The sequence below is a fragment of the Camelus ferus genome, chromosome 33 (genome assembly GCF_009834535.1).
Source record: "Camelus ferus isolate YT-003-E chromosome 33, BCGSAC_Cfer_1.0, whole genome shotgun sequence".
Classification (NCBI taxonomy): domain Eukaryota; kingdom Metazoa; phylum Chordata; class Mammalia; order Artiodactyla; family Camelidae; genus Camelus; species Camelus ferus.
This window is the reverse complement of record NC_045728.1, coordinates 20,953,349-20,973,425: the sequence shown is the minus strand read 5'-3', so window position 1 is coordinate 20,973,425 and position 20,077 is coordinate 20,953,349. Positions and strand designations below refer to the sequence as shown.

Genomic DNA, 20,077 nt, shown 5'->3' with positions numbered 1-20,077 from the left:
GAAGGAAAAGACTGAAAAAATATAAAAGTTTCAGTGATCCAAGTGACAACATCAAGCATCTTAACGTCGTTTCATACTCTGGAGGTAGGGAGGGATTCAGGGGAAAAAAGTATGTGAAGAAATACACGCTAAATTGGGAAAGTGGAAACAGTTTTTCCAACAAACACAAACACCCGTACTAAAAATATCATAATTAAATTGCTAAAAAATAAAAATTGGAAAGCCAGAGAAAAGTTCTTACTGTGTAAGTACAGCAGAGCAAAGATGATAATGACCACAAACTTTGCATGAGAAACTGACAAGCCAAAAATCATTGGAATAGTATTAATATGTTAAAAGAAAGAAAACTGCAAACTTAAGAGTTTTTATCCAGTAAAAATATTCTTAGATTTAGGCAAAATAATAATCTGTTTTTTCAGGAAAGCAAAAGCTAAGTAAATCCATGACCAGCAAAACTGAATTCCCAAAACCAAATTTTTTAGTTTTGATGAGAAACAAAAGGATATGTACACACAAACACATACTAACATTTTAGGTGTTATACTGTTTATCTTCTGCTTGCCTTGTGTAGGTGGAGTTTTGACATGGCGTTCACTGCCTTTATTTATAAGCATGATGACTAATGCTTTTTACTGAAACTACCTAAGTGTATTTCCAAATGTGCCTCTCAGCTAATGGACAGGTCTCAACTTAGTAACCATAGTATAAGACAGCCTAGACTAAATAGCCATGGTTAGTATCCCTCAAATTTTGTTAATTTATGCTTCAGACTCACTTAAAAATTTTTATTATTAACAAACTTGACTTTAAAATGCAGTCCATTTTCAGTCGTCCTTGCATTATTTTAATGCATTATTATTTATTTGGAAGAACTTTACTGTATTCTGCACATTTTTTTCACATTTAATATCTTTAGTTTGGTAAAACTGGAATAAAAGCAGTTGTTTGGTAGGATAAACTCATGTGTGATTTATACTAATTTTACTTTTACTTGAAGAGTATCTTCAGAATTATCTATCTATTACACCTTATTCAACCCACAAGAGAGTTAATTAAAACTCTGTAGATGAACTGGGCAGATTTCAAGTATTTTTAAGTCTAATTTATCCTCTGTTATGTTTAACTTATGCTGTAATGTGAAAGCCAATTTGTTGAATATGCTAAAAGATTTATTCATTCTTTCAACCAGTATTTATCTTAAATGAAATAATTTTCACCCAATAATAAATATGTATAGGAAAACTGTATCAGCAAGAGAGCTACATAACCCTTCCTAAGAAGGAAAACATCGTTTCATTAGAAAATCAGATTGAATAGGAACCTACTTTTTATATTTTTATTCACCAAACTCAAGAATATTTTTTATCTAAAATATGTTGTGTCATGTGCACATCACTTAAATATAAAGAGTTTAAAAAAAAACTCATTTCATCCATTCAAACAGTTCTCACAGGAAGAATTTACTGTCATCTCGAATGGAAATAGCTTAATGTGATAAATATTTCTTAGAATTGAGCCCGTCCACTAAAAGTAGATTTATAAATTCAGGAAATCCCATGCATATGTATTCAAACTGCTGCAAGACTTTGACAATAACAAGTATTGTTTTAAATAAAGATTTCCTTCAATTCAGGAAGTTATTTTTATGAGTATGACTTTATTAAAAAAAAAAAAGACTTGTAATTGCTTTCTTATTTTGTTTCCCAGTTAAGTATATAGATGAATATATTACATTCTTAGTATTTTATGACACACAGTGATCATAGTCTTTTCCAACATGTAGCACATGAGTGACCCAAAAATCTATCTTTTGTTGTTAATAATATATTTTGCATATATCTGACCATAGGCAATTTGGTCACCTGCATGGAAACCAAAAATTGCACGCAACCACCAGTAAGAACAAGAAAAAATGCACATGCAAGCACATATATGTATCATGTACATGTGCATAAACACATATTCACGTGCATACACACTCTACACACTTCCTGTAATAGAACCTTAAACCACGAGGCATGGCAAATAGGCGGAAAAACAGGGAAAGCATGTTCGTGTACCACTTCCAAATGAAAGTCACAAAGGGAGTGAGGCACAGGCCCTGAAACTGATGATCAGAAGCACTTACGGACAACGGGAGAAGACTACAAAATTTTTGTATCAATCTTTACAGACATCCTCCCTTACACTGATAAAAACATATCCAGTATTGCCAGAGACATTTCCATTGATATATCATTGGTAGCATCCATCAACCTACAAGCTGCATTGAGGTATCAGTGAAATTTGACAGTCTTCTGATTGCACTTTCTGAGGCCCGAATCCTTCTGCTTTTGATCCTTCCTACATCAGTCTCCAGCCAATTTTACCTCAACATCTTGCTCCACCGCTTTTTGTAACTACTTGATATATCTTTGTGTTTCCTTTTATTTGTAAATTAATGCTTCCTGTTTTAAGCCTCGTAATGAAGAAAATATAAAAGATCCAAGAATATAAACTTCTACTAAGTTACTAGATTTCTTTAAAGAAACCAATGTTTAAAATAAGTCCTTTATAGTCTTTAATTCAGAATACATGTTTTACTAAACATTTTTCTAATGTTTTCAGATAACTTTGCCATTTATTTTTATAATGTTAAGATTCATCAGTTTGTTTTAATATGCCTTAAAACCAAGTGCCAAATTACCTTGAAATTTAGTTTTTAGTTAAAATTCCGTGCACAATATTTGAATCCACTACAAGTTGCACTAATACTACCTTAAGCAATAAACGTAATAGAGCAGTCTTTTAATGTAGGCTAATTTAAATAAGTGAAAGTCAAAGGAATTTTTGTAGAAAGCACCTTTGCAAGATAGACTAGCAATAACTCAGTGGATCTACATTCATGGATCCCCTTCACAATAGAATTACAATGTATTTATGAACACCTGCCAGGTTCAAAAGTGAATTTGTATGGTGCTTTATTACATATTTCTAAAATATAATAAATTCCCCCTTTATAAGTTGTTACTAGAACATGTAACAATAATTGTGAGGATGATAACAGCTAATATTTACTGAAATCTTACTATGTACCTGGTCTATGCTTTATGCAAGGTTTTTCATCTAACTCTCACAAGAGCCTTATGAAGTAAGTAGTAGTAGTAGTATACTTTTTTTTTAACAGAAGAAACTAAAGTTGAGAAAAACTAAGAAAATTATCCTACTATATGCAGAATATATGAGAAACATTCAGGGGATAGCGAACTGATTGACTTATCTGAAATAAGTTAATATAGGACAATAACCAGTAGAAAATCAGTTTGAACCAAATACAGTTATTGGGAGGCAGAATAAGGTCTTTGGAAAGAATGTAGAGAATGTTTAACAGTTTAGTTTGGGAATCAGACCAGGAAGGTTCTCATCTTCATCACTTACTAGTTACATGACCTTGGGCAAGTTTCTTTGGGTGTCAAAAAGGTTATTACGAATACCTCAGAGGACTGTTGCAAAGGCTAAGTGAGATGGATAGTGGATGGAGAAAGCAACTAATACATGCCCAATAGCTTCTAGTCATCAACCATGATTCTATAGGTTAGAGGGGATAAGTTCATGGAAGTCTTCAAAACATCTCTCTGTTACAAATAATAAATTGAAACAGACAAAAGTTGGATGTAGAAATGCCCGTTAAGAAGCCAAACTGTATTAATTGCTGGAATTCTTTCATTTAGGGCTGGGTAATGGCAGTGAAATGGAACATGATGGAAAGCAAGAAGGGGAAAATAAAGGAAAGGAAAGACATTTGTGAAACATCTGCCAGTCTTGGACAAGGTCTGAAAAGAGTTCAAGTTTCCAAATTTAAATAATTGCAAATTTTAATAGATGGACTTCTATCTAGACTCACCAAATGTTTTAATTTCATCTGCAACATTCCTGCCAAATAATTATAGATCATATATTGAACAAACTGTTAACATGAGTAAACTTCTTAAAATAGATCATTACTTCAGGCAAGTTTAACTGTATAAAAGCAAACTCCTTTTTATAGTGACCTGAAATATATCTATCTCGTGTCCCTAAAAAGTATCTGAATCTATGAAGTCTGATCCCATTTCCACATACAGAGTCCTTTAGATAAACTAGCCCCTGCTAAATTCTCTACAAATAATGTCCCCCAGTCCATTCAATTGTTTACAAGCTGAGGATTGGGTTTTTTATTTTTTTATTGACATAACATTGGTTTATAATATATACATTTCATACATACGATATTATATTTCTACATTTGTATACAATTATAACATGCCCACCACCAAAAATTCAGTTTCGGTCTATCACCATACAGTTGATCCCTTTGCCCATTTCACCCTCCCCTCATCCTTTCCCCTTTGGTAACCACTGCTCTGTTCTCTGTATCTGTATGTTTGTTTTTGTTTGTTCATTTATTGTATTTGTGTTTTATACTTCACATATGAATGAAATCATATGGTATTTGTCTTTCTTCATCTGACTTGTTTCACTTAGTGTTAATACCTTCAAGATCCATCCATGTTGTCAGAAATGAAAAGATGTCATCTCTTTCATGGCTGAGTAGTATTCTATTGTATATATATACCACATTTTCTTTATCATTCATTAAAAAAAAAAAAGAACAAATCTGAGAGGGTGGGAAGGGATAGACTGGGATTTCAAAATTGTAGAATAGACTACACTGTATAGCACAGGGAAATATACACAAAATGTTATGATAACTCACAGAGAAAAAAATGTGACAATGAGTGTGTATATGTCCATGAATAACTGAAAAATTGTGCTGAACACTGGAATTTGACACAATATTGTAAAATGATTATAAATCAATAAAAAATGTTAAAAAAAAAAAGAACAAATCTGAGTTTTTTAATCTTCTTACTATCCTATGTTTCTCTTCCTTAATGAGCTCTGTCCTTTCTACTTGAATTGTTCACAGTGCAATGTGGTGTAGGGAAGCTGAACACTTCCAGCACACATAGAGCAGTAACAGGTGTGCTCAAGGTGCTAGAGACAGAGAAGTATCAACTCACTCTGCCAACAGAAAAGTGACTTCTGTGAAGGCAGAAATCTTCACAATGGAGTGATATTTGAACTTAGATGGTTAGGAATGTCTAAGTGGAAGAGAATGACATCAGTCCATGTCTTTCAATGCATGAAATTTGAAGAAAAAGTACAGCATGCTAAAGAAAAACTATGAATCCATGAAGGATGAATGAATTTAGAGATCATGAAGAATAAATTTAGAAAACAAAGTTGGCAAAGAAGATGAGGACAGACTATGAATGACTCTGTGTATCATGCTAATACTGTAGCAAAATAAGATATTTGTAGCAAAATAAGATATTTGTTAATTAAATGGTTTATTATTATTGCTCTTAAGATCACAAAAAAATTACTAATTTATTTTTTGTCCATACTTGTTTCTGCTACCAATTCACTTAATTCACTGGATCCAACATATGTCATCAGGCAAGCTTATTATAACTTTTTTCTATCATGATTCTATTACATATTTTTCTTATCTTTCCATTTTCCCATGCTCCCTAAATTTGCTTATCATATTATAAAGTATAGTGACTAGAACACAGTACAGTTGATCCTCGAATAATGTGGGAGATTCGGGGCTGTGACCCTCCACACTGTCCAAAATCTGTGTATAACTTTACAGTGAGCCTTCTGTATCCGTGGCTTCTTATCTGCAGATTCAACCAACAAGGCAGACTGCAGATCATGTAGGACTGGAGTATTTCTTTATTGAAGAAAAAAAAAATCTGTGTATAAGTACACCCCTGCAGTTCAAACCAGTGTTGTTCAAGGGTAGAATGTGTTAGGAATTCTGGCTATTGTATCACATCTCACGTATAAAAATTAAATCAAGACATACCATAAACCTAAATGTAAAATTTTAAACTGTAAAAACATCTTAAAGAAATTACAGGAGAAAATCTCTGTGACTGTGGGGTATGCAATAGCTTTTTATATGCAACTCCAGAATTAAAAAAGAAAGCAAGACCAACCAAAAAACCCCTGATAAGTTGGACTTCATCAAAATTAAGAAAATTTTGTTTTCAAAAATCACACATTCAAGCAGCATATGGAGAGAAAATAATTACAAATCACCTATCTAATAAAGGAGTTGTATCCAGAATACATAAAGACATAAAAAGTGGGCAAAAGATTTTGAAAGACACTAAACCAAAGAAACACATGACAAATAATCACTTGAAAAATGCCCAGCAGCATTACCTATTAGGAAAAAGCAAATTAAAAGTACATGAAGTACTAATATGTATCTATTTGAATAGCTAAAATTAAAAAGTCTGACCATATCAACTATTGTTGAGGATGTGGAGAAATGGGAACACTCATACACTGCTGGTGGAAAATACAACACTTTGTGAGACAGCTGGACAGCAACTTACAAAATTAAATATGTATCTACCATATTATCTATGTATTGTACTTCATAGGTATTTATCCAAAAGAAATATAAGCATATGTCCATACAGAGATATATACATGAATATTTATGGCAGTTTCATTTATAATCACCCCAAAATGGAAACAACCCAGAATGGATAAATAGTGATATATCCACACAGAATATTATTAATTACAAGACATGAGCTACTGATACATGAAAATACATGGATGAATCTCAAAATAATCATGCTAAGTGAAAAAAACAGACAAAAGTGTACATACTATTGATTCCATTTATATAATATTCTAGAAAATGCAAATTAATATATCAGTGGCAGAAAGCAGATGAGTGATTGCTTGGGGATGAGGACAGGTGGACAGGGAGGAGCAGGCGGGAGGCATCACAAAGGAGCAGAAGGAGAATTAAAGGATGATCATGTATTCATTATTGCGATTCTAGCAAATGTTTCACGTGTACATACCTATATCAGAATTACCAAGTTGTATGCTTTAAATATGTGCGGTTTATTGTGTGTCAGTTATACTTCAATAAAGATGCTTTGAAGATATAATCAGATGAACCTTTTCAGTGTCAATACAGCATCCAGCAGTTTGCTGCATGACACATGTCCTTGATCTCTGAATCCTGTTTCTGTGTGAGTCATAGGGCTCACTAATAAAAAACAAAATTGACATTTCTCAGGCATTTCTGAACAACCCAGAAAAGAAGAATTATAATTTAATGGAAAGCATCTCTTGAAGCCTGGGAGTGAGGACTTGGATAGGAGAACTGACCGGTCATAAGGAGGAAAACATCCAAATAGCTCTGGGAAATCTATTATTGTAAAGAGTATGGTAAACTTGTGGATACTTCAAATAAAGTAAAAGCAGCAAAAGAAAAGCAATTTATTATGACAAGGGAACCCTCATAAGGCTGCCAGTGGACTTTTCAGCAGAAATTTGCAGGCCAGAAGACACCTCTCAGGATGATATATGTTCAAAGAGCTGAAAGAAAAGACTATCAAACAAGAATCCTCTACCTGGCAAAGCTGTCCTCCAGAATTAAAGGAGAGATAAATAGTTCTACAGACAAACAAAAGCTGAAGAAGTTCATCAACACTAACACTGCCTCACGAGAGATGCTAAAGGGAGTTCTTCAAGAGGAAATGATGCAAATTAGTAACAGGAAAACATAGGAAAGTATTAAACTCACTGGTAAAACTAAAAATAGAGTTACATTCAGGATACTCTTCTCTTGTAACGTTGGTGGTGGTGAAATCTCTTAGAAATCTAGTCTGAAAGTTAAATAACAAGAAAGGCTTAGCAGAAAGGCTTTCTGCTCTTTTGGTAGGGTATTCTGGTGACCGTAGGTTTGTCATAAATAGCTTTTATTATGTTGAGACATGTTCCCTCTATACCCACTTTAGTAAGACCAGGGGCACAGTGCGGCCAAGGGGCTGGGAAGATGGCAGAGGCTGTAGCCCTGGTGGTGGTGGCAAGGGGAGGGGGACTGCCCCTTGGGAGTCAGTCATTTGCCCCCATCTTCCCCTCAGCCTGGCAGGGTGCGGGCTCTGCTGCTCCACATTCATTTTTAGGTCAGACTGCACCCTAGAGGCCTGTGTGGTCCAGTCAGGGAGCAGCTGTGGTGATGGCAGGTGTAGCAGCTGTGGAGGTGGAGTAAGGGGGGATGCCCTGTGAGAGCGGGTAGATTTGTTTCCATCTCCCCGTGGCCTGGCCTAGGGGAGGCCTCTGCTGCCCCAGGTTCACAGGACGCATGTCTCCTGGTTAGCTTGCTCCCAGGAGGCCTGTGTGGTGAGGTCAGGGCTCTGGCAGGGGGCGGAGGGGCGATGGAGGCGGGTGTAGGAGGCCTGCCCTGGATGCTCCTCTCTGGTCATCTTGTTCCCATCTGCCCCGCAGCCTGGCCTGGTGGTGGTCTCTACTGCCCCAGGTTCACGGGGTGCAGGGTACAGGTCAGCCTGCTGCTGGGAGGCAGATGCAGTGCAGTCAGTGTGGAGCGGTGGCAGCAGCGAAAGCGGGAAGTGGGAGCAAATCTCCGGGCTCACACGGGGCAGCCCCAATCCCGCCATTGCCAATGCTGCCACCCTCTGACCACATGGCGCCTGCCTCCCAGGAACAGGCTGACAGGGAGACATGCGTTCCGCAAAGCTGGGGCTGCAGAGGCCGCCCGAGGCCAGGCTGCAGGGGCGATGGGAGGAAGTCGACTGCTTTTCCCGGGGCAGCCCCCCTTCCCTGTCTCAGTCGTCTTAGCTGCCACAGGCCCTGCACCCTGCCTGCACTGTGCCTGCCTCCCAGGAGCGGGCAGATCAAGAGACATGCACCCCAAGAATCCAGGGTGGCAGAGGCCGCCCCTAGATAGGGCACAGGGAAGATTGAACCAAATCCACAAGTTCACACAGGGCAGCCCCCCTACCTGCCGCTGCCGCCTACTGAACACACCCCGGCCTGTGTCCCAGCAGCATTCTGACATGAGGAGGTGCCTCCAGCCTCTGCTGCCCCAGGGCATGTCGCAGGGGGGGCAAATATACCAGTTCGTCAAGGGCAGCGCCCCTCCTCACATCGCTGCTCCAGGTTCCTGGGACACTTGTTTCCAGGTAATGTGGCTCCTGGGAGCCAGGCACAGGGCTTTTGGGGGCAGCAGCGGCCAGGGGAGGGAGGTTGCCCTGGGGGAGCAGGTGGACTTGCTCCCATCTCCCCCGTGGCCTGTCCTGGTGGGGGCCTGTCACCCCAAGTTCACTGGGTGCATGTATTCACATCAGCCTGTTCCTGGGAGGAGGGCATAGTGCACTCAGGGGGCAGTGGCGGTGGGATTGAGATGGGGCAAGGACTTGTGAAGGACTGGGCTCCAGCCCAGGATAACTAACTCTCCTCTGTTTTCTCTTGCTTCTTCAGGTGGTGGCTGTAGTGCTTTTTCTGTTATAGGTTATTAGGAGATATTGAGCAGAGTTCTCTGTGTTATACAGAAGAAGCTTTTTTAAAAAATCTATCTTTATATGTAGTGACTTACATTTGTAAATCTCAAACTTCCAAGTTTATCTTTTCCTACCCCTTTTCCCTGGTAACTATAAGATTGTTTACTGTGTCTGCAAGTCTGTTTCTGTTTCGTAGATGAGTTCATAGTGTCCTTTCTTTTTGTAAGGTTCCACATATGAGTGATATATGGTATTTTTCTTTCTTTTTCTGACTTATTTCACTTAGAATGATGATCTCTAGGTCCATCCATGTTGCTGCAAATGATGTTATTTTATTCTTTTTCATGGCAGAGTAGAATTCCATTGTATAAATATACCACAACCTCTTTTGTTTTTATTTATTGTTTTTTTTTAATTTAGTGGGTTTTTTTATTGACTTAGTTAGTTTACAACGTTGTATCAATTTCCAGTGCAGAGCACAATTTTTGTTTTACATTACATATATTCATTCTCATTCTTTTTTTGTTAACATTTTATATTGAATTATAGTCATTTTACAATGTTGTGTCAATTTCCAGCTTAGAGCACAGTTTCTCAGTTATACATGAACATACATATATTCATTGTCACATTTTTCTTTCTGTGAGCTACCACAAGATCTTGTATACATTTCCCTGTGATATACAGTACAATCTTGTTTATCTATTCTGTGTGTGTCTATCAGTATCTACAAATTTGGAAATCCCAGTCTCTCCCTTCCCACCCTCTGCCACCTTGGCAACCACAAGTTTGTATTCTATGTCTCTGAGTCTATTTCTGTTTTGTATTTATGTACTTTTTTTTTTTTAAGATTCCACATATGCGATCTCATATGGTATTTTTCATTCTTTTTCTGGCTTACTTCACTTAGAATGGCATTCTCCAGGAGCAACCATGTTGCTGCAAATGCACTGTCTCATTCTTCTTCATCGTGAGCTACCACAAGATCTTGTATCTCTTCCCTGTGCTATACAGTATAACCTTGTTTATCTATTCTTCATAAACCTGTCAGTATCTACAAATTTCAAGTTCTCATCTGTCCCTTCCCACTCCTCTGCCCCCTGGCAACCACAAGTTTGTATTCTATGTCTATGAGTCTGTTTCTGTTTTGTATTGATGTTCATTTGTTTTTTTCTTTTCTTTTCTTTTCTTTTTTTTGTAGATTTTACATATGAGTGATCTCATATGGGGTTTTTCTTTCTCTTTCTGGCTTACTTCACTTAGAATGACATTCTCCAGGTTCATCCATGTTGCCACAAATGGCATTATTTTATTCTCTTTTATGGCTGAGTAGTATTCTATTGTATAAATATACAGTAACTTATTTATACAGTCATCTGTCAATGGACATTTAGGCTGTTTCCATGTCTTGGCTATTGTTAATAGTGCTGCTATGAAAACTTATGTGCAGGTGTCTTTTTGAAGTAGGGTTTCTTCTGGATATATGTCCAGGAGCACAATTACTGGGTCATATGGTAAGTGTATTCCTAGTCTTTTGAGGAATCTCCATACTGTATTCCACCATGGCTGCACCAATCTGCTTTCCCACCAGCAGTGTAGGAGGGTGGTTCCCTTTTCTCCACAGCCTCTCCAGCATTCATCATTTGTGGACTTTTGAATGATGGCCATTCTGACTGGTGTGAGGTGATACCTCATTGTAGTTTTGATTTGCATTTCTCTGATAATTAGTGATAGTGAGCATTTTTTTCTGTGCCTGATGGCTATTTGTATGTCTTCATTGGAGAAATGCTTCTTTAGGTCTTCTGCCCATTTTTGGATCCGGTTGTTTGTTTTTTGGTTATTCAGTTGTATTAGCTGTTTATATATTCTGGCAATTAAAGCTTTTGTCAATCGAAACATTAGCAAATATTTTCTCCCATTTCGTAGGTTGTCTTTTTGTTTTGCATATGGCTTGCTTTGCTGTGCAAACACTTGTAAGTTCAGTTAGGTCCCATTTGTTTATTTGTGCTTTTATTTCTGTTGCTTGGGTAGACTGCCCTAGGAGAACATTGCTGAGGTGTATGTCAGATCATGTTTTGCCTATGTTTTCTTCTAAGAGGTTTCGAGTATCTTGTCTTATGTTTAAGTCTTTAAGCCATTTTAAATTTATTTTTGGGTATAGTGTGAGGGAGTAGTCTAACTTCATTGATTCACATACAGCAGTCGAATTTTCCCTATACCATTTGCTGAAGAGACTGTCTTTACTCCATCGTATGTTCTTGCCTCCTTTGTCAAAGATTAATTGACCAAAGGTCTGTGGGTTTATTTCTGGGCTCTCTATTCTGTTCCGTTGATCCATATGTCTGTTTTTGTACAAATACCACGGATGACTGTAGCTCTGTAGTATTGTCTGAAGTCTGGAAGGGTTATTCCTCCAGCTTCATTCTTTTTCTTCAGTAATGCTTTGGTAATTCTGGGTCTTTTGTGATTGCATATAAATTTTAGGATGATATGTTGCAGCTCTGTGAAAAATGTCCTGGGTGATATGATAGGGTTTGCATTAAATCTGTAGATTGCTTTGGGTAGGATGGCCATTTTAACAATATTAATTCTTCCAATCCAAGAGCATGGCTTATCTTTCCATTTCTTTAAATCATCTTTAATTTCCTTATAATGTTTTATAGTTCTCTACATATAAGCCTCTCATTTCCTTGGCCAGATTTATTCTTAAGTATATTATTTTGCGGACACAGTTTTAAAAGGGATTATTTCTTTACTTTCCTTTTCTGATATTTTATTGTTAGTGTAAAGAAATGCAACCGAATTGTAAGTTAATCTTGTATCCTGCTACCTTGCTGAATTCTTTTATCAGCTCTAGAAGTTTTTGTTGGAGCCTTTACAGTTTTCTATATATAGTATCATGTTACCCACATATAATGACAATTTTACCTCTTCTCTTCCAATTTGGATCCCTTTTATTTCTTTTTTTGTCTAATTGCTATGGTTAGGACTTACAATACTATATTGAATGGAAGTGGTGAGTGCGGACATCCTTGGCTTCTTCCAGATTTTAGCGTGAAGTCTTTCAAGTTTTCACCATTGAATATTATCCTGGCTGTAGGTTCATCATAAATAGCTTTTATTATGTTGAGATATGTTCGTGCTATACCCATATTGATTAAGAGTTTTATCATAAGTGGGTGTTCAATTTTATTAAATGCTTTTTCTGCATCTATTGTCAACCCAATCCAAAAATGGGCAAAAAACCTAAATAAGCAATTCTCCAGTGAAGACATACAAATGGCCAATAGGCACATGAAAACATGCTCAGTATCGCTAATTATCACAGAAATGCAAATCAAAACTACAATAAGGTATCACCTCACACCAATCACAAATGGCCATCATTCAAAAGTCCACAAATGATAAATGGTGGACAGTCTATGGTGAAAAGGGAACCCTTCTACACTGGTGGGAATGTAGTTTGGTGCAGCCATTAGTATGGAGATTACTCAAAAAACTAAAAATAGACTTACCACATTATCCAGCAATCCCACTACTGGGTACATATCCAGAGAGAACCTTAATTCAGAAAGACATATGCACCCCAATGTTCATAGCAGCACTATATACAATATACAAGACATGAAAACAACCTAAATGTCCATTGACAGATGACTGTATAAATAAGTTACTGTATATTTATACAATAGAATACTACTCAGCCATAAAAGAGAATAAAATAATGCCATTTGTGGCAACATGGATGAACCTGGAGAATGTCATTCTAAGTGAAATAAGCCAGAAAGAGAAAGAAAAATACCACATGATATCACTTACACGTGGAATCTAAAAAAAAGTGAAATGAACTTTTTTACAAAACAGAAAGAGACACAGACATAGAAAACAAACTTATGGTTACCAGGGAGGGAAATGGGTGGAAAGTGATAAATTGGGAGTTTGAGATTTGCAGATACTACTATATATAAAACAGACAAACCACAAGTTTCTACTGTATAGTACAGGGAACTATATGTTCAGTATTTTGTAGCAAACTATAATGAAAAAGAATATAAAAATGAATATATGTACGCATACATATGACTGAACTACTATGCTGTACACCAGACATTGACACAACATATTAAACTGATTATACTTCAGTAAAAATAAATAAATCGAATAAAGGCAGACTGAGTAGTAGAAGTCAGAAGTCAATGATGAGAAACCACACAATAACATTTATCCTGCTGGGGCTGACTGATGATCCACAACTGAAGATTGTTTGATTTTCATGTTTCCATTTCTCACCAACATGTTGAGTGTACCTGGGAACCTGATCATTATCTCCCTCACCTTCAGAGATTCTAACCTGAAAACTACCATGTACTTTTTCCTACAAAACTTCTCCTTTGAAATTTCATTTACACTTACTTGTACTCCCAAATATTTGTACAATGTATCAACAGATGACAAGAGATTCACATATGATAACTGTGCCATTCAAATATTTTTTACTGTCTTACTTGCTGCTACACAATATTTCCTCTTAGCCACCATGTCCTACAAGTAGCCATCTGCAAAGCCCTGCATTATGTGACCATCATGTACAACAGGGTCGGCAGAAGACTCATCCTTTGTTGCTGGATGGCTGGCTCATTAATCATAATCCCCTCGGCTAGCCTTGGCCTAAATCTGGAATTCTGTGACTCCAATGATATTGACCATTTTGCCTGTAATTCAGCCCTTCTACTAAAGATCTCATGCTGAGAAACGTGGCTCATAAAGCAGATGGTCATAGCCTGTGCTGTGCTCATCCTTCTCATGACCCTTGTATGTATAGTTCTCTCCTATGTGTACATCATCAAGATCATTTTACAATTCCCTTCTGCCTAGTAAAGTAAAAATGCATTTTCTATGTGTTCTTCCCACATGATTGTGATTCCCACCACCTGTGGAAGCCTTCCCAAATTGATGTCTTTTCCACTTGCAAAATTTGTAACGAGGTTGGGAAAGAGTATGTTGGTAGACATCTCTCAATGGGCAAAAACATTTAATTGCTTTTGTGAAAACTGCCAAGATTAAACTAAAATTTATATGGAAATCCTAAAGACCAAGAATGCACAGGAGAATTCGGAAGATTAGTAAAGTTAAGAGAATTACTTTGTAAATTATCAAGATTTAATATGAAGTCATCGTAATAAAATGGCATTGGTGTAGAATAAAATATAGATTAGCAGAAAGAATAAAGAGTCAAAATATATTTCTATATGTGATAAAACAGTACAGACAGAGTAACATTTTCAAAATGATGCAGTACCAGATTTTGATTTTTATCCTGGTTATTTTGGTTGCTTATTCCTGGTAAACTTCTGCAAATCTACTTAATATTTATGTGATATGTAAATTTTAATATACATGTTACAGTTCAATACAAATGTTTAAATTAGTGCAGAATGAAGAATATGCAGCTAAGATCATACCTAATGGTAAAAAAAACCCTCAATGTTCTCTACCTAAGTTCAGAAATAAGGAAAAGGTATCCTTGCAGATATTCATAAAAACCAAAATTAAGGGCCTAGAGATTTTTAGAAACTCTCTTTATTGGCAATAACATGTTTGTTTATCCACAAAATAATACCAGAAAAACTGCTAGAACTAAGAAAACAAAGGAAGAGCACAGGATAAAAGGTCAATAACCAAAAATCAATTGTAGTTTTATATACTAGCTACAAGCAATCTGAAAACACAATTCTAAATACTTAAAGTAGCCTAAAATGTTTTGGGAATGAAGTTAACAAAAGATGTCTAGACTGCCACATCGAAAATACAATACATCACTGGGAGAAGTCAAACTGAAACAAATGGAGATACAGACCATGTCCTTGGATTGAAAAACTGCATGTTTATCTACAAACTCAATGCAGACTCACTCAAATTCTAAGCAGGATTTTTGTAGAAACTGACAAAGTTATATTAAAATTCATATAGAAATTCAAAGGACCTGGTACAGTCAAAATAATTTTAAACAAGACTGACATACTTCGAGGATTTACACCACCTGATTATTATGAGCTACAGTAACTTCACAGAAAGGGGAACTTTCAGAAAAGCTGTGTGAGAAGGTTAGCAAAAATTCCCCCTGAAAAAGCAATAAAAACAATGGATCAAAACTGGCAGACTTTTGTCTAGCTGATGCTTTTTAAATTATTCAGTTCCCTGCCACATGGACATCTCTGCAAGGTTCATTACAACATGAAAACTTGCTGCTGCAAAAGAAGGGCTCTGAAAAAGCAGAGAGAAAAGATAATGCAATAAAATGTTTAAAAAATTAGGGAATCTGAGCAAAGGTATATGAGAGTGATTTGCAAATATTCTTGTAACTTTTCTGTAAGTCTAAAATTTTTTCAAAATTTTAAGTTTTAAAAAGATTGAAGGAATATACTCCAACTAAATTGTGAGGATTTAGTTGAAAGATTGTGAGGCTGAGCTGAAAGACAAGACTCAACCATATGCCATTTACAGGTGACACTCTTTAGATAGAAAGAACGTGAAAGTAAAATATGGATAAAAAGATAAACCATGCAAATGCCAAACAATGAAAACAGATTGAGCTACGTAACCATGAGCAAGGGCAGACTTTAAAGCAGTGTGACAAGCAACAGAGGGATACTTTTCATAATGACACAATGTGCAACTCAAAAAGATAACATAAAATTATGTTATGTTATTTTATAAACATTATTTTCTGCAGTTAATAACATCCAAATATATGAAGTAAAAATTGACAGCACAAAAAAGAGAAATAGGAAAATCCAGAATTATAAAGTTTGAACAAGATTTATAGCTCATGAAACATACCAAAAAAATTCAGAACAGATACAGAAAATTTGAACAACACTACAACCTACTTACTGTGATTGACATTCATAGAACACCCTACCAACAAATACATGACATACATTATTTTTAAGTACACAAGGAACTTCCACAAAATAGAGTATCTGCTGGACCATTTGTCTTCACAAATGTCCAAGTACTGAAATAATGTAAAGTACATTCTATAACATCAATGCAATTGAACTAGAAATAAAATTTCAGTGAAAGACTACTAGAAAACCAAGAAATGTTTGAATTTGTATAACCACTTCTTCATAACCTATGAGTCAAAAAAAAAAAAAAGGGAAAATACAATGAACTACACGAAAATTCCACATTCGGAAGAAAATTGTAGTTTCAAATGTATATATTTTCAAAAAGGAAATAATACATGAAACAAATACATAAACTTCTACCAACCATTACACTGGGGACTGTCAATGTAACAGGCTAGCACAATTGTCCTCCTGCTGTCGGATATTTAACTACAAAACGCATTCCCTCCCAGTATTAGGTCCGATATCCAGACTGACCAAACTTCACACATAAAAACAATCTGAAGTTTTACTCACACGTGGGACTTGTGGGGACAGAAGGATGGGTGCAAATGGGTCCAGGTTGAATTGAGGGAGGCAGAAGTGAGTTGTACCCATATACTGTCTAGGGGCTGGGGCTGGGGCAAGTCTCTGTGAATGGGCTTGAGACTGGCATGTTTTGGTGCTCCCTTTGGGACAGCACTTTGCAATATGAAATAAATAATGCTGCACACTTAGTGAATGCCATTGGGAAAATTTATGATAAATTTTCGTGATGTTTTCTAAATTATTCTTTTGGTAGAGATTTGATAATTGTCAAAAATCAGGAATAAACTTAGAGCAATTAGTAACATAGATTATAAGCCCATACAATGGAACAATTTGCAGTAATTTTAATGAACTGTAAAAATGTATTCAAAACCAGAGATTGCTTTAAAAAGTAACAAAGCATTCATAAAATGAACACTATATACAGGAATTTTTTATGCGAAAGCTTATATAAATTAATGAAGTGACCCTTAGTTTCCTTTTTTTTTTTTAAATCTACAGATTAGCACTTCATCGTTCAATTTTATAAAATGCTCTTCTATTTTAAATGTACTTAATAAATGTGCCCAGGGATATACAAAATTAGTAGGTCTGGCTATGCCTGTATCAATATTAACAATAGCCATCTCTTTACTATGTGTGATTTTACACATATTTTCCTTTAATTATTTCATTTATTTTTATAATTTAAATGAACTATTCATAAAAACTAATACATAAGGAAAATTGTTCTATATAATTCAAAAGGGTCTACAATGAAGTTTCCGTTTATTTCTGTCTCTGAAAACACTGTCACAACTGTTTCTTTCCGGAGCATTTCTTTCCCCAAAGTTAATTTTACACATTAGTTTCCTTGATGAATCTTGAACCAGTCACCAAGGACATAAGTGTTTATCCCCTTAGTTATGGTACATTAAAAAAATGACAGCATTTCAAAGGAATCCTATCATCAAGTTCTCTCAACATCAGAGAGAGGACCTGCACACTCTAGCCTTTCTACTTAAAGAGAGGATAAGAGAATATTGTGAAATTTAAAGTGAGATCAAGATCTTTTTAAGAAAAAACCCCAAATATTTTAGAGACAGAAAACTCACAAACTCTTCCTGTGAGTGTGTGTGTTCATAAAAATGAGTGATTGGCAGTGCACCTACCCATTTCCACTGACACGTTCCTGGTCAGCTTTTGTTACCCTAGAGAATTTGGGGGTGAAATGACTGAAGCTATGACAATCGAAGAGTAAGTATCTTCATATTGGTCACTTATCTTCTACTTACAAAGATAAGATGCTACCTGCCTCTGAGAAAATAAGATGTTTTGATATCTTACGAAAAGATCTTTTTAAGAAATTAAAGCAAGTAATTTTAAGGAATGAAATAAATAATTAAAATTGTGTCAGCCTGCTTATTATTCATTAGTAAAATTATCTCAATAGAGCATGCTTTTTTGAACGCCCAGAAGCAACCTTTCTTAGTATCTCATTCACACCTGAAAAAATATATGTACCCAGACACATACATTACAGATAGATTCACTTTCCTGAATATGATGGCATATTTGTTCATGTTCCCATAGTTTCTTACCTTACCCACTTGTAAATTTCACAATAAAAGTCATCTCTGCAAGAAAGATAGAAATCATGCCCCCCTACACTTTACTATAAATTAGTTTGTTGAACTTGGTCTTTTTGCATCCAGGCAAGATAATGATCAAACAAGTGGAATAAAACTGACTCAGAGACAAAGTATTTTTGCAAGAAAGAACACTGTTCTGCAAACAGTGTGCCAGCAGAGGGAGCAGTGTGAGCTGAGAAGAGGTGAAAGCAGAGGAGGTAACCAGGCAGCAGCTACATTTCATACCCGTAACTGCGTGTGATCTATCACACTTGCCCCTTCGTGGCCTTAAAGTACCACCTCAGGAATCAACTTAGTTCCATCTCTTTAACGTGGTATTATGAACATTAGGTGTGGAACCGTGGAACCTGAGCACAAAGTGGGGGCTGACTCCTGCCTTCACCGCAGTAGGAAGAAAATAAGAGAACCAACTGAAACTATTCATAAGATCTTCAAGAAACGCCTTTCCATTAAGCAATGTAGGGGAAAAAAAAAATGACCGTCCTTGAGATATTGATTGCAGATTGGAAATATGTGAATAGCTTCAAGGGTAAGTGATTTAGGTCCAATTAGGAACCAACTAGTAACAGAAACACAGAATTACAAATCCTATATTATGGTTTTTATATCTCAGTGAGGTGTGTTGAGAAGATATAAGTAACATCAAAAAAAACCAAAACTCTGAATAGCAAATTAGAAAGAAGTCAGTTATAACTTTGGTCATCAGTAGAAACTTTCAGCAAAAAAAAAAAAAAAAAGTCACTGCATAGTGAAATTCCAGAAGGATTAGCAATAACTCCTTCACCAAAAGCAAAAGTAACTACATCAATAGCTCCCATGTTCAAAGATATGGGACACCTCTGCTAAAAATGTTTTAAAAGGGAATGCCAATTACAGCGAATGAGAAAGCTAAACGAGTGTTTGAGATTAGTAGGTTAAACATAAGATTTGCATGTTTTTTAAGAGTAAAAACTTTGAGTATTTGATAGTAAGTCTGGAACTCCACTTAGTGTATGATATAATCTGAACAAATCATAGTCCCTAAATCTCAACAAAATCATTTCTTTCTGCTGAATGCAAAGATAGTATAAGCAGAGTATGTTCCAAGGGGTACATAAGAGGCACTTTCCCTAGACAAAGATGGTTCAAATGATTTCATGAAGAAAGTGACCTTTGCTTGAATGAAATATATTATCAGTATTACCTGCTGGAGACAGTAGTTGAAGGGACTCTAACTAGACATACCTCTGCACTGAGATGTACCAATAAATCATTTTGGTTTATGGCAGGTAAATGCTCTCCCTAGTGGACCTGATTACAAAAGTTGTTGCACGTGTAATCTTTTATATAAAATATTATAATTAGCAACATAATAGTACTCTACTGTTAGGGATCATATGTTCATATGAGGTTTTCTATTCATCATTACTGACTGCAACAGTTTTGACTTTTAAATGAATTGTCTGAAATTTGATTAATCAAACTCATTCTTGAATCTGGTTATACACATTTCAAAAAAGGATTTTCATAAGATAAGACAGAGAATGAAACACAAACAATTGAAGAAGTCTCCAGACAAGAGTCCATGTAAGGCAAATAACGTAATAATATTCAGTACTTATTCAACCAGCTCTTTTTTTTTTTTAAGGAAATACAAAAG

General features: G+C 35.9%; 1 pseudogene; it reads left to right on the top strand.

The window, feature by feature from the left end:
• Positions 1 to 13,474: 13,474 nt before the first annotated feature.
• On the top strand, positions 13,475 to 14,429 carry LOC102524326 (annotated as a pseudogene).
• Positions 14,430 to 20,077: the final 5,648 nt, after the last annotated feature.